We start from the raw sequence: 16,702 nt of genomic DNA on the forward strand, positions 1-16,702 counted from the left end.
CCTGTTTTTGTGCACCCTACTCATCGGATAATGCATGCCTCTCAGCGCTGAAGGGCGAGTGGGAGAAGACACAGTGTTCGGAGACCTACTGCTCCGGAGGCGTTTGGAGTTATACCAGCGGGGTCAACAAGAGCGACAATGAGGGTGACGTGGGCAGACCGTGCTTGTAAAGTACCTGCGAATGATGTGCACTATCTTCTCTTGTTGTACAGATGCAACAAATGGTCACTTGGGCCACGGCTCACTTGATGTTAACCTTTGAATCGAGTGGAAGGCCCACTTCAGAGACACTTAACTTCTACAGAGAGGTACAGTTGTAAATATACTTTTTTCCACGCCACGCAATGTACCGTATTTTGTTCTATGTTTTTATTGCTTCATTTGTTATGACACTGTGGAAATTCCTCATGTTGCTTTTCACATTGTGTTGAGACAATATGATTGCCTCCATGTATCATAAAGGCAGCTGTGGAGAAACGAAAGGAGGGAAGGGCAATTTGTATGGGTTCAAATTTGAGAGATAACAACAATAAGTTTAGTCCCTTTCTCTACAGTTTTTCTCTTCTGTCAGATACCTTTCACTCCTACTTGCATCCCTGTGAGGTCCTGTTGCACTGAGCACTGTCATCTGACTTAGGGATGTGTTGGGGGCATTTTTTTGAAGGCTTCTCTTTGATGGACAAGCATGTGAAGCCTCTACCAGTTTACATGTGTACGTTGCCTGTCCAGCCACAATACCTTCATAGCAAAAGCCAGTTCTGCACAAGGCAGATTACACCGGTTGCATCTCATTGCTTCATTGCTGCATTGCTGGATGGAAATGAGTAGCAAATCTTTTCTACAAATAAAAGCAATGTTACGGATGTAATTAATTGTGATATTGATATGAACAGCTCCTACTTTTGTTAAATGTATGCTCCAGTAGTTAAATTGTAGCAACACACACACACACACACACACACACACACACACACACACACACACACACACACACTATCTGAACCACTTGTCCCACATGGGGTCGCATGGAGCCGGAGCCTAACCCGGCAACACAGGGCGTAAGGCTGGAGGGGGAGGAAACACACCCAGGACGGGACGCCAGTCCATTGCAAGGCACCCCAAGCAGGACTTGAATCCCAGACCCACCAAAGAGCGGGACCCAGTCCAACCCACTGCACCACCGCGCCCCCCTCTAAATTATAGCAACCCGAAAGATTAATAAACATACACATGAAACTTTCAGGTCCTTTCCAACATGACACTGGATGAGGTCTTTAATAGCATTAGAAAAATCATTCTATTTGAAGCTCTTGATTTCTCTTAAATGTAAACATTTACCTGGGATTTGTTAGCATGCTCTCTGCGTGGACCAGGCAGATTCAGGGCAAGCTTTGAAGTGATAGGCCCATATGTCACGAATTCTTAACCACATACAATAGCTCAGAGTTTCAGCATCCCTCTGTAAAGCATTAAATACCCCAACTGTTGATTCTCTTATCCTTCTGTGGGCTGATTGGGAGGCTTTTTGCTGAATTTATTCAGCACAATTCAGATTAGGTTTGGAAAGAAAACCCTAACCTAACCCTTTCATGACTGAATAATAAGAAATAAATGTCAAAAAGTTGAGACACGGGCTTGTCCTTCAAGACTTTGGTTTTACAGTGGCTACTTTAAACGTGGACTGTGTGGAAAATTATCACTGTTGTGCCATTTTATAGAGCCCTGTTGGCAATGAGATAGCTGGTAAAAGGTAAACCTTCTACCTAAACTTGTAGAAAAGTTCAAGTCATGGTAGCATTTATTTCAACTGAAATTTGGAAGTTTAATAGCTACAGATCATATTCTGATACAGATCTGCATTAATGTTTAATTAATGATTTCGAAGAAAGTTTGTATCCTAAACCAAATATCGGTTTGCTATAGGAACACATTGCTCAATGTTATCCTGTGGATTTCCTCTGTCTCCTGCGTATATCTTAGTTTGGAAATGGAGGAAAAATGCAAAATGCAAAATGTCATTATTTCATTTTTACCAAAAATTGCTTAAATAATTTTCATACATTTACTCATTCATACAGACAGATACTTTATAATAAAGTTAAAGTAACATTTAAGATCCTGAAGCATAAAAAGTACTGCTTTGTTGTCAGTGGTACTATTTTCAGTTCAACAAACTTAAAATTTATTCAGAATGTTTAAAGTGCTTCAAAAATGATGAAATCTGTGACTTTTAGCTATTATATGGCTAAAAAGGAACCCGTCAGAGAGAAAACCCAGGAGATATTATGCCAACCGACATACAAAACACAATAACAAGGTAGCAAAACATAATTGTTTACATAACGTGTCTGCTTTGCAGGATAATGAGAAATGAAGGCTGAACGAATGTCTGCAGAGCATTCACCTGACGCCATTAGTGTCAGCAATTTTCAACTATTTAGTAATCATCATACGTTAGTTATTGAAACTTAAATGTCAAGATTGTATATATAAATACCAAGGTCTGTCATTAACTGATTTCTCACATGAAATATAATGAAAATACTTTTCTAAAAATGATGAAGTTTGCCCTTTATTTAAAACTACGATAAATTAAGATATTACAGGCTTGTGAGCGTTTTTTTGTTTAATTTTACAATATGGTCTTGTTGATTCCAGACTGCTGCCTATTCAGAGGAATATGTAAGTGTTTATTTTTTTTGCACGTGTCCAGAGCAGATAGGCAAGCGAGAGATCTGATAATGGGAAGTCTCTTGCTTCTGACAATTTCCAGCTCTATGGTGTGCTTTGGATAACCATTCGTCTTAATATAAGGGGAGCTACTGCTTTGATGGCTGTCTCCAAAAATGCCCACCGTTCTTATTTATTTGATTCATCCTAATGCAGTGCTATTTATTTTCCGATAGACAAAAAGATTTGAAGCAGGGAAAAGGTTTTTGGCAATGATGAGATTGCCAAGCCCATTACCCACGTAAGAGAAAGTGCCACATCAGGCTCTCGAATGGCACGTCTGTAGTCTAGCAACAGCCACCGTACACCATGTGCTGATATCTCTCTCTCAGCAACCCAGTCCTGTTGGTCTTCTTCTTGGCAACAGGGTCTCCCTGATTTCCTTCACAACGTGCCCCCATGAGCAGAAACCAAAATTTGATTTATTTCTCAAATTCCCACATACATCTGCAGAAGGTAATTTAAAGAAGAAATCCAAAAACCTGTGCTGTTTTCAAAAACATTCTAAAATTGATTAAAAAAATTTCTTCCAAACCAAAACGTTCTGCTTATGCACACTTACAGATGGAAGAAATATACCTAAAAGAGAGTGCTTTTCTGAAACTCAAATAGTTGGTCTTATACATTCTTATTATTATTTTGTTATGCATTCTTATTTGTATGTCCTACTGACTGATAATGAAATACAGCTAATCTTCTTTGATAGATGTGAAAACCAGGTTGAGATATATTTTCCTTGTAGCTCAGTAAACAAATTAGTTATTTTTGACAAAGGCAGTGAGTAATTAGGAGCTTTTGTTTTACTCTTTTTTGTTCTGATGGCTTTTATCATGTGAAAACAGAGGCCAAGCCATTCTCTCTAACCATACTTGTGCAGACTGCATATAAATACATGAGGCAAGCCTTGTAGCTCAAGGTTGGATTCAAGGAAGATGATCAAAAAGGGTAGACTTGTATCCTATGGTGCCCCGAGAGACAAATGATTAAGTTTATCCTCCATTTTCAATGTTTTGACAGCAAGTGGCACAGCACTGCCAGTATGAGAGTGCCCCAACCTTGCTCCTTTTCTCGGCTTACAATAAGGTTTGATTCCCCTTGGCTAGGTGCAGACAAAAAAAGCCTCTTTCAGGTGCTGTGGGTTCGTATTCTGAGCCTGTGAGCTTATCGGGCCACACCTCTGCGAGGAAAACGCAGGAACACTGAGAGATTAATACACATCACCTGTCGTCACCTGGCAGATGATCAGAAGATGGTCCTACTTTATGCCAGCATGAACGCCCACGATTCACCTGTCACAAAGCAGGACTGGGCCCTCAAAAGGGCCCCTGTCACATTCGGGATGTGGGGCTTTGTGAGCGGAGCTCAGAGGCCACCATCCTGGAGTGGTGGGAATACGAGGTGTGAAAACTGTGGCAGGGAGAGCAAGGAGCATCAGAGACCTGCTGAAGTGCCCATGACTACAGGTAATACAGAGCCTGCTTCAAAAACCCTTACATAGCTGGAAGTTTGATGCCAAAGTAGACCCAACCCCCCTAGCCATTCCTGAGCACTCCATAGGCTATGTATATCTGTACTATGATGTGATAAGTCACTAAACACATGTTACATGCTATTTCTGTCAGTTTCATTCATATGAAAGAAATAAAAATTCTTCGAGTAACCTCCTCCTTTGATTATTTCCTTCTACGCGTGAGAAAATTTTTCAGGTGTTGCTGCATAACCACCTAGCCGCCTCACCGATCACTTTAACATTATGCAGATCAGCATTCTTAACACGACGAAACCAGTCGTTACTAGTCACAGATGATTGTGAAACATTTGGATATTTTCCCTTTATGTCTTTAAAGATTCATAACCCTTGCTTAAACAATCTTTAGGCTTAATGGGACATGTCTTTGGATTTGGTCTTCCATCTACATTATTAATAATTTTTCCTTTTCATCAATAGCACCAGAATGCTGCTTTAATATTGTTGTTGACTTTAAAAGGGTTAATCCTTTCACATGTTCTTGTAACATAGGCTTCCCTTCAATAGTGTATTCACTCTTGACACTGAGAATCCGAGTTCATGCACTGTTGCCGATATTTCTCCACATTCAACAAACCAACATCTACAGCCACTTGTCCCGAGCGGGCTCACGGCAAGCCGGAGCCTTACCCGGCAACGCAGGGTGCAAGGCCGAATGCGAGAGGGGACACACCCAGGACGGGATGCCAGTCCGCCACTAGGCACCCCAAGCACCTACCACATACCAGGCACCAGTCAAACCAGCCACACCACCACACCCCCTTCTCTACATTCAAATTTATCATTTTCATTTCTAAATTAATTTTCCTTCATTTCTGTATGGGTTTTGCACGGTTAACATCTTTTTGCCTCTTTCTTGTCATGATTCGAAAGAGTGAATGAGTGAGTGAAAATTCAAAAAAGCAACGGATCGGTAGTAAGTTCAATGCAACCTGAAGACTGAGAGAGGCAGAGGGAGCATACCACATGAGTGCTGGTCGTTTGCAAGAGATTACTGCAAGGCAACAGCACTCATAACACAGATGGTCATGATATTCAATCAGTTAATCAATCAAATAATCATGATTAAAGAAAGAATTTTCAGAATTTTTACTGCTGACTGTTTTGATTTCGTAAGTTGCATTTCACTTAAGCTAAGGTGTGTCTACTAATACATTTGTTGAGTTCTTTGCTTTAGTTATGGAGAATTCCCCTGATACTTCTCAAACACTATAGGTAGGCTAACCTCTTTGTAGACCTTAAATGCTATATTTTTGCTGATGCAGATTCATATGGCTTTTGTGTGAGGTGTTTGATCTTCCCCTACTTTCATCCTGGCTAAAGAGTCATAATTGAAGCTCTCGTTGCTTTCAGAGCCAGGACACCTCAGTCAGAGCAAAATGCGGCACTTCATAATTTCATATTAGACTGTAATGTAGGCATGGGCTCAGATGTGCTGTTGTGATCAAATGTCAGCTGCACTTCTGCAGAACCGAGTCAGTTATAGTTCACTGCTCCAAGACAATTTTGGGGGTTTTATATATGTGCATGCATGTGCATACTGTTAAGAGCTTCAGTGATTTCGGCTTAATTCCGGAATATCAATTCTCTGTTCTTCACACTTGATAAAGTTTTCGTATGCTGACTAACAGTTCCAGTCACGTGTCTGATTTTTTTTTATTGCAACTCAGTGGCGTAGAGGGAGTTTTCACGTTGCTAGCTACTCACTTGTTCGGTGACAATGGCAGATTATTAACAAGCTTGCAGAGACAGCCTAGATCCTATTCATTTTATCATCTTGGATCCCAGGGGTTTTGGTGACAGGGCATCAACATCCCAGAATAACCTGTAGTTTGTTTCACTTTCGGTTTAATTTAACTAAATAAAAACCGCATCTCCTGTACACTGCATTTTACTATATTTCTTTAATCATATGGTCTGCAAAAATGTTGTCCAGGCTTTAAAAATCATACTGGTGGACTTTAGAATGGGAATTTCTGCTGGCTGATAGATTGCATTAGCCATTCTGCCTCTTGGAGTATTTTAAAGGGGCACTCTTATTAAACTGGCACATTACAGTGACATTAAAACTTTATGCAGTCTACCAGGACTTGGCTCGAATTTCCTTAATCTAATGCAAATGTCCCTTCACATCTCCCCCTAGAAAAGTAATTACCGGAAACCACTGCGTGAAGTCTTTTGTAGCGAGAAAAGAAGGCTTCTAAAAGACCACAGGAATAAATGTGTCTCCAGTAAGCAAGAGCCAATTACCTTTTTTTTCAAGGGGAGTGATATCAAATGAGGAAGGAGATCAACAATTAGCTATCATTATTTCTCAGTCGTTCTGCTGAGAACATGTTTGTATTGGAGAGACTCAGTAAAAAGTGAAACTGAGGGTCTATATAAAAACACATCACTGGCATCAGCATCAGAAAACAAGCATCTAACAGCCATGATGTCTTGCACATCGTAATATTTCTGTAGTACAGATGTTGAGGTCTTCAAAGAATTGTGTAATAATGAATTATACTGACGTATCATTGCTCACTTAATTTCAGACAGTGTCAAGAGTTCCAGCTCAGTCTGTAGTGCACTAGATATTTGATTACAAATTTTGGAAATAGTAGTTAATGTACCAGTTTAGAAAACTGCAGTTTGCCTCAAGCTATTTTTATGCAGTCAAGGAGGTAATGTGCAATAAAGCTATAAATGAATATCAGGATCCATTGATTAGAATGTGTATAACTAGCATGTGTGAAAGTGTAGGGATAACTCTTTGTACCGTGTGCTTTCCCGAAATAGGCTTATTTGTGGTGAGTAAAATTAGGCACTCTCTCAGAGCGCAGGTGTGGCGGAGAAGCTCAGGTGAGGATTTGAATTAAAAGTGTCCGACCAACAGAGTCCTGGGAAGGGAGCAAATTAGCGGTGTCCGAGTTGCTCCGTGTGGCCAGCGAGTGGTGTCACCTCTCCACTCCCCTATCTGACCTCTTATAGAGCTCGATACAATGATGGGAAGCAAATCTGTGCAAATGGTACAGAAGAAAAAAGCACCACGGTTTTCCAAATTCACTGTCAAACACTGTATTTGGCATAATAATTATTTTTCAGTTTTTACCTTTAACTGCACAAGAACAGTTTGCTCAGCCAGACTCAAAGAAATGCCACGGGACTCCCCGTAGAATACCATATGCCAGTTGACAATGTTTTCTTTTTTTTTTTTTTAATTCATTTCAGTCCAACTGACCAACCACAAGCAGTACTTCAGTTGTTGACTTTCGGGAAAGTTTTTAGGGTATTGTAATTGAATGAAGACAAAATACTTTATGTCATTATTTAGAAATCATGAAGAATAATCTAGTTTACTTGGAGCATTTTATTATGAACATCCATAAAATATTTTATGTATTACATCTGCTCCTCTATACTAATTTTGGAGAATGTATTTATTGATCTTCAGCCACCCAATATATCTCAGGTAGAAGCAATGCAGATTTATTCAATTTTGTGGTTTCTAACAACTTAACCCGTATCCCTCTTTAGCTGAAACATGAGGTGGTTTCTAATTAAGAAGATGCAGAGACCCGGACTCACATGATTGATTAGGCTTCATGAAGATGGTTTGCAGTTCACTTTTGCAGAGGAAAATGTATTCATCATGTGCAAATATGGCCACTGTGGCAAGGGGCCTCTTGAGATGCAATGAAGCAGGATTCTTAATAACCATGAATTCACCAATTAAGTGACTTATATTGAGGTTAAATTATGTGCATTTTAAATACAGGTTTTTAATATGTAAAAAAAAAGAATAAGAAGGGGCGAAAACTTGCTTTCTTGTCTCAGATGTTCAAAGGACCCTCGGTTGTAAATACTGAAGTAATTAAGATAATTAATGCTTTGATGTTCCCTTTGCAGCATCCTTCTCGGTTGCTGAAAGGAGGTGTACAGTGCTCGATAAGGCAATGGCTGCGTCTACACCTCTCATTTACACTGACAGTGTGCGAGCGAAAACACAGCATTGCGTTTCGCGCTGAGCTCCGCTTTCCCGGGTCACTCCGACGGCTGGTTTCCCTTCGCCTTGCAGATGCCTAGCTTACCTTTCGCAATACAAATCCGAGCGATCCCGCGTCCTCCCACCCATTGCGAATTGAGAATTTACAGCACACTTACTAAGAGAAATGGATGTTACAGGGCCCCTCACTGCCAATATTCCCTCTCATGAATTATAACCGAATTACAGAAGCGCAGCAACACAGCTGGTTTGCCCTCATTCTCTCTGCTGTATTTACTTATTTGTAGCTTCCTACCACGTTATAACATTTTTCTTCATCAGGATGCTTTATGCCCCAGCTCTGGTTTTTCTTGCATTAAGCCACCCATTTTGTTGGCCCTGGAGACAGCACTGCTGAGTGTAATGGAATACCAGTGGAGTGCCAACAGAGTACTGATAAAGGGGAGATCCTTAATGCAGCAACATTGTGCTTATATTTACATGTTCGCTATGTATCTCGCTGTCTGCTAGTGTCTCACAGGTTCTGGACGTTGGATTTGGACATGAGTACAAATGTGTGCGTCGAGTTTGCATGCTCTCCGTGTTCCCATAAGTTGCCTCCATGTTCTCCGGTATTGTCCTAAAGTCCAAAAGCATGCATTTCTAATGTTAAGTTGCCTGTAGCGGCTGAATGTATGTGTGACTGCCCTGCAATGGATGTGTGTCCCATCCAGGGTGAACCTTGCCTTACTCTCTGTGTATCTGGGAGAGGCTCCAGACTACCAGGACCCCGTGTTGGGCAAGCCCATTACTGATAATGAATTTATTAGTTATTCATTAAGCAGTCTCAGATTGCATAGAAAATGTGGGACATCACCATAACGTTATGTTTAAAATCCCAGCTTCCTGTCAAAAAAAACAGAAACTGCCATGCTTCTTGGAGAAAATTTAGCTTTGCATCCATCACAGGGTGCTGTGAACCTTGGCAGGTTCCCCCCCCCCCCCCCCCCCCCCCCCAAGCCCTGCACCTCGTTCATCGGTACAATCGGCCGTGACCGTGGACAAGTGCGTGGCATTTTACTCAGCGAGGAGAAGCAGTTTCAGATGACTCCTACTTCCCTCAATGTAGCCTCTAATCCATCTTTAGCAACCCTGAATGTATCAAGAGTTGTCAAGGCAGTGCAAACGGCAGCACCTCAGGGCATTACCTCGAGCACTCATTTATAGCATTGATCAAATGCTTTCTACACTCATAAATAGCATTACTTGTCTTTCCTGAATATAGCTCATAATAAAATTCATATCTTTCTTTTTCTCTCATTGAAATGTCTGACAGGAAAAACATGTGGAGGGGTATGTTTTGTGTTGGTGGGGTGACTGAGCTCACACCCTCCTTAAAATCACCTAGGTTAGTTGAGAGGGGAAGTTAGCTCTTACTGCTGCGAAGAATGTATAAGCCAAACTCATTTGTATGCAGCTCAGCATGAAGACAGCCTCAGTAAGCCAAAGTTTTTCATTTTCTTGACAGTGCCTTTGAATAATGTTGATAACTCGGAGCTCGGGCGCTTCTAGAGAGGCTGCACCTGACAGTAATGAGTGGCTCTGTCGAGATGGTCTGTACCGATCCCACGGAAGGAGCCTTTCTCCAGCCCACCAGAACCGAAGGAGGCCCGAGCGTCGCTTGAATTGACCTCTTTATCGCAAAGAGCCTCCGCAGTCCGCGCGTGGCCCACGGGTGTGAGCCGGAGCTCCCCTAAGGCAAGGCTGAGGGATGCGTCCAAGATGTAATCATCGTATCAGAGCCGCAAATTATCAAAGTGCACAAAAAGTGCCAACTTCCATTATGGTTGTGCTGAAAGCGTTGTGTTAGAAATGTGACCAAAAAGGAAGCACTTGTTTCTTGCTTTCGATGTTGCAGCTCTCTGGCAGTGCCTTCAATAAAATGATCTTTAGACTTAAAAAAAAATTTCGAGAAGCTAATACGACGACTTTGGCTCAGCTCTTAAAATTTTGTTTGCTTCCTTGCCTAATTAAGTTTTAGTGTTCAAATATGGGGGGCGCAGTGGGTTTGGTTAGGGCCTCCTCTGTGGTATGTCTGGGGTTCGAGTCCTGCTTGAGGTGCTGTGTGATGGACCGGTGCCCTGTCCTGGGTGTGTCCCCTTCCCTCTCCAGCTCTGCACCCTGCATTGCTGGATTAGGCCCTGGCTTGCTGCAACTCCGCTTGGGACAAGTGGTTGTAGAGGTTGTATGTGTGTTGAAATATGCCTTATGCATACAATTTTGAACTGTGGTATAAGGGGTTAGGCAACAACTGAGGAGAGGCACAATAACCTGAGACCCCTCACTGAATACAAGAAAAATGGCATTTTGACTGTCATGCATTATTAAGGCATTTCATTTACATCATATTTAAGCAGGGACACGTGGAGCAAGCTCTGATTCATATGTCTGTGTACATAATCCCTGCAGCACGTGATGTTTGAATGGTTTATGCTTATTTTATGTTTACATTCTGAACTATATGTGCTACTGTTTAAAAATATAACAAAGTGTGGTTTTCAACAGTTGTCCTGCTAGGAGATGAGGTTTTTCTTTTAGTTCAGGTGTATCCAAGATGTAATTGCTTTGAAAGCAGGAGTGTGGTGATGCTGTGATTAACCCACCCTGGGCAGACATTGCAAATTAGCATCAACCGGTAGAGATTTTTTCTACTGCTCGCATAAATTTGGCCCTGAGAGGGTTAATCCGTGTGCCTCACACAGTGGAGAAACCCATTTGCGGTCCAGTTCTAAGAAATGCTCTGAGTGGCGTTCATAGAGACTCCTACATCTTTTAGGTGTGTCTTCATTTTAAGGTGTGCAGTATATGAAGTGCTTTGAAGTGCATGATGCTGTCTGAGAACGGACAAAAGGGAACGAATGCGCATCATAGACATCTGGGAAAAAATCCTCTTCGTGGGTGCTTACTCAGTGCTAAATTACTACCAGAAGAGCCGAGGTGTCCGAAAGGAAGGTACACCGTTGTTTGGAGGTTTTACGGAAACATGGCACTGGAACACTCGGAGTGCACAAATAAAAGAGTTTATTAAGAACCGCAGCTCGTGTCGCAATCTCTCTGTGGAACCTTTTTGCTCCCACGCGAAAAAAAAGAGCCTGCGTTAGACCCAGTACAACCGTTAACAAATTCCCGCTTCGATTAAGAATTGACCAATCACAATTAAGCAACCTTTGTCAACTTACACCCTATAGGTTGGCAGGAACCTTTCTTTTACAAAACTCTAAATGATTTGCTCTTGGGGTGAATGGATTCAGTGGTTGGTTGCAGGTGTTGCACTGGAAGTAAGCTGGGAGTAGCAAGTCCCTCCATTCTTTTGCGGCCAGGTCTGCTGTCGGGAAGAAGCTAAAGCAAGAAAAGCTAAAGCAGCTGAAGCCCTGGCACTATTATAATGCATTTCTCAGCAGCTCCGAAACAGCTGTCAGGCCTCAATTAGTTGGCATTTCTTGCAAACCACACCAGACGCAACACCCACTATTGTTTTCCTTGCCGAATGGTTTCCAGTAATAGAGTTTATGTGAGAAAGGGCCAGTATTTAATTATGGCCAAATCAGCATCTAAACGCCTTCAGGAACAGAGCACGCAGAAGTATAACATTCATTCTCTCCTCCTGCTTTTTTGTTTGCGTGCAGAAAAGCTCTATCAAAAGGTGTTTTATTTAAAAAAAATAAAAAAGAGCAGCACAGTATTTAGGCTCTTTACAGGATTGTGTGAACACACGCTGGCAGAGGTGAAGTGGGGTTTAGCCAGCTGTTTGGCATGGTGGGTAATTTGAATGGCTTTTCGCGAGTGTTAATGAAACCAGCGGTGAGCTGTCTTTCACTGTCCGGCCCCTCTGCAGGTCGCAAGTCGCAGTGAAATGTAAACTGAAGTGACACTTATAAACCCGAGCGCGGGTGGAGAAAATGAGCTTTCAAGGGAAAGCAGACCCCTCTTGAATAGGCAGATTGACAGGCCTGGCGGTTGGCGGAGATGAAAACGGCCCGGGCCTTGGCGCCACAGCAGGTCACGATTAAAGTGCGCTTTAAAATACAGCTGTCATCTCTTCACTCGTCATGGACGAGCACTCGTGGCCTAGCCCTTCGCTGGCCCCGTGGTCTGATGTGTTTGCAGTGTTCGTCGCCGTTGCGCTAAAGTTCCTTCGCGCCACTCGTTGGAGGTGCCGCCCTGTACGGACAGCCACTTTCGCAGTCCGGACGAATCCTTCTGCTTGCTTGTTCTCTGTATACTTCATTGGGCTGCGGTCCGGTTCCAGACTCATTTATGAAAAACATATATTATTGTCTGAGATTATATTTGACATTTTAAGAGCAGAGGCCGAACTTGTAGCGTTGCACGTAATGTAACATGAGCTCTGTTCCTGGACTTACTGTTTTGGCCAAAGCTATTTAGGGGGTGTGGTGGCGCAGTGGGTTAGACCACAATCCTGCTCTCTAGTGGGTCTGGGGTTCGAGTCCTGCTTGGGGTGCCTTGCGACGGACTGGCGTCCCGTCCTGGGTGTGTCCCCTCCCCCTCCGGCCTTACGCCCTGTGTTACCGGGTAGGCTCCGGTTCCCCGCGACCCCATATGGGACAAGCGGTTCTGAAAATGGATGGATGGATATTTGTAATTATTACCAGTAAACTGTAGCGCATTAGATATTTGGAAAATTATTTAATTAAATATGCACGGTAATTAATTTCATAATGAAAAACTTTGAAGATGGAGAGAGTGTTATTTTAGGGTCTGGGTCCGTCTATTGTTCCTCACAATTCCTTGTACGTGGAACATTTCCACATATTGAGTAATTAATTTCTCCAGCAATTATCTTCTCAACTTCTTGGCCTCAAAGTTTTTGTTTACCAGGCAGTAAATTATTCAAAAGTTAGAAATGATCGCATAAATATATATGAGCCCGGTATTTTTCATTGTAAAATGGACCAAGCTAGACTTTTTAACCTTACCATGTAAGAGAATGTATCATGTTAACAACTTTATTTTTATCTGCAGCTATTCTCACTTGTACTTCCACTCTGCTCCCTTCTGGTTATCTGCTCTTGTAATTGTTTAGTTGAGTCATAAATCACCGCTCGCACCCCTGCTTTGCGACAATATCGCTGCCACCCATTCAGTGTTATACCACGTATGATAGCGTGGGACAGATGAGTTGGAGGCACAGGAATCAGTAGACGTCGCTCAAGTATCACATTGTGGCGGTTCTTGTGCGAGCCAATGTGCGAGTGCCATCGAATGGTGCTGCTGAGTTTCAGAGCACGTCTCAATATCAAACAAGGCAATAATGAACGTGTAGATCAGTGCTTCTCAGGCACAGTCCCCATGGGCCCGTGTCCTGTGGATATTTGTTCCAGCCACGCGCAACAACCAGCAGATTTAACTCATTAGTTACCTGCCTTGGTCCAAGAGCTCGGCTAATTTGTTAAATCGGATTGCGTTGTGCATGGTCGCACCGAATATGTACCGAGCATGGGGCAACAAGCACTGTGATTAAGGTCCCCCGGTAGAGATGTGCCGGTAAGCGCGCCCTCGCCATGTCCCGTAGCCGTGCCGTGGAAGTACTTTCGTTCCCGTTTAAAACTGTACCACTTCCTGGGAGCGCAGTTCCCACTGTTTGATTTTAATTGCCTCAAGCAAAGACTTCAATCCCGATTTAGAGTGACAGTCGTCCTTCGCAGCGCTTGAATGTGACGATACTTACTCTATGGGCATCCTTTGCCCGTAGCAAGAGTTGAGCTGCTCCAGCAGTGCAAAATGCTCGCGGCACTGTGCGACAGAATAAAGAACACTTCTAAATTAAAAATGTGTGATGTTTGCCATCTTCTCTCGTCGTGAAACGCTTCTGCTCAGTGCAGCCGGCCTGACATTTTTACCTTGGCATTCATTGGCATGAATCAGGCGTCATCTGTGCAAATCAGCTATTAAAAGACATTGACTCAGAGTATGGCAGTCATCACATTATTTTTTTAAAACTAAAGCTGTTCCAAGGCAAGTTTTCATACAGATGTCTGCTGTAAGTAAATGAAAAGAAGGTGTATGCTGACAATCCCGCACGCACTCATCTCCTTTTTTATTTACATGACCTCGGCAAACATTTGGTGCATTTAGGTGAGGGTTCTTAGACCCAGAGACAGAACCAATGTCAGTGTCTGTCCTTCCCCTCCTGTATGCCCAAAGGGTTGTCTTTTTGGATTCCCGAAAACCCCCTCAAAAGTGCCATCAGCAAGATGCTTAAATTGACCATATTCAGTGAAATACATTGTTTTATCAATAGACATAGTTTTACCTTACATTTTTTTATTTAGCAGATGCTTTTCTCTAAAGCAACTTCCAGTGAGCTCTATGTAGTGTTATCAGCCCACAGACCTTATTCACCAAGGTGACTTACACAGCTAGATACACTACTTACACTGGGTCACTCATCCATACATCAGTGGAACACCCTGTCTGTCACATACTACAGGGGAACCTGAACAGCATGCCTTTGGGAGGAAACCAGAGCACCCAGAGGAAACCCACATAGACAACATGCAAACTCCACACAGACTGAGCAGGGATTGAACCCATGTCCTGTCGCCCCACCCAGGTGCTGTGAGACAGCAGCACTGCTTGCTGTGCCACCCACTAACACAGACAAAAGTTTTGACTAAGGAGTAATCATTGTCATTTCATGGAGATTATTTAGGCTAAAAGTTATTACATGTCAAAGTACTTCTGCCTTAAAACATTTGTGTGCATGTGCTGATGGATGCACCTTCTAGATCTTCATCCTTTTTCAGAAGTGGCCCATTGTTCTGCAGAAACAGACTGAAGACACCCATTTGAATCCCTTAACAACACACACACTTGCTGCAACCGCTCGTCCCAAGCGGGGTCACGGCAAACCGGAGCCTAACCCAGCAACACAGGACACAAGGCTGGAGGTGCACCCAGGACGGGACTCCATTTCGTCATAAGGAACCCCAAGCAGGACTTGAACCCCAGACCCACCAGAGAGCAGGCACAGGCTAATCCCGCTGCACTACCATTCCCCCCTCCCTTAATGACATTTCTGTTAATTTTTATTGTTTTTTTTATACCTTGTGGCAGACTTTGTTAACTAAGAGTCAATGTAAGGCGTTGGCATTGGATGCTGACATTCTCCGTAGTATAGGCAAGATTCATTTTCATGTCCTGACTCAAGGCAGCAATCAGTGTGGATCATCAATAATGCACATGGGGTCTTACTGCAGTGTTAACCCCCTCCTTAAGTGTGAGATTGCTGGAAAACTCATTTCAAATATTGATACTTTTTAATTTCCTAGGGTGAACGTTTTCCTATTTATGGCGTGAGCAGCTCCTATGATATGTGGTATTCGCAAAAGGGACGTTCACCTCCTTTGCATAATAACCTATGCATAATAAAAATGTGCCACCTAAATTTTTACCAGCATCAGGTCAGCTGAATGTGTGAATAAATAGCATTCATTATGGTTGCAGCTTTTAAAAGTAAATTGTAATACAAAGTAAACTATGATGTGTGCAGGCTTTTGCTTCGAGACAGGTGTGGTTTCGGTAACCATTGCTTTTAGGCTTTTTTAACCAACTAATGAACAATAAGTGTTCTCTTTATCAATCCCTTTGAAATGTGAGGTGTACATAACTACTGATGCATGTCACGGTAACTCAGGTATACCGTGTGATTTATTTCTCACTTTGCTTTGCTTTTTAATTCCACTGTTTTTGTGGGGCGGCACGTTGGAGTACTGCTGCATCACAGCTCCTGGCCTGGATTGGCTCAGTCTGTGGAGTTTGCATGTTCTCCTCGTGTTGATGTGGCCTTCCTCCCACAGCCCAAAACAGGCATTTCAGGTAAATCGGTGTCTGGGAACTCTTCATAGTTTGTGTATTGGTGAGAAAATAAGTGTACCATTGCCTGTGTTAGTAACAGACTGGTTTCCTGTCTATGTTGTACCCCTCCTTCATAGGCTCTTTTTCTGGATTCAACCTAGACTATTGCAGATCTCCATGAGAGAAGCATTTCTTGATAATGGATGAATGTACATTGATGTGAATAAGAAAGTGCACCCTCTTTCAATTCTATGGCTTTACATTCGAAGACGTAGGGTAGTGGTACAGTCATTCAAGCAATTTTAACCATATCTCTTAAAAATGAAATGGAAAAAGAAAAGTATTCCTCAATTTATTAATTTAATTCCCAAAATAGCTCATTTAAAAATATTTCAAAGCATAGTATTTTTCTGTTAAAAAGCCTTGGACAAAATTATTGGCACTCAATAATCTGTACAGCCTTCACAGATTATAACTGCCTAACTGTAATTGTCATGCTTTCCTTGCAGTAGACAAATCAAACTTTTTGACACATAGCATTTAAGTTTTTTCTTTTATTCAGCCAAAGATAAGTCAACAGAAGCCATGTGTGAATAAGC

The 16,702-nt window shown here is 42.4% G+C and overlaps 1 protein-coding gene across 1 annotated transcript in view; it reads left to right on the top strand.

The window, feature by feature from the left end:
- The first annotated feature begins 268 nt into the window (after positions 1-268).
- The window catches only part of LOC108918691 (alpha-1,3-mannosyl-glycoprotein 4-beta-N-acetylglucosaminyltransferase C-like), a 42,561-nt gene continuing 26,127 nt past the window's right edge, over positions 269-16,702 (top strand). Inside the window, exon 1 of the mRNA XM_018726170.2 lies at positions 269-308. The gene's annotated coding sequence lies outside the window, so the exon portion shown is untranslated. The remainder of the gene's footprint in view (positions 309-16,702) is intronic.

This window comes from Scleropages formosus, chromosome 21, assembly GCF_900964775.1.
Source record: "Scleropages formosus chromosome 21, fSclFor1.1, whole genome shotgun sequence".
Taxonomy (NCBI): domain Eukaryota; kingdom Metazoa; phylum Chordata; class Actinopteri; order Osteoglossiformes; family Osteoglossidae; genus Scleropages; species Scleropages formosus.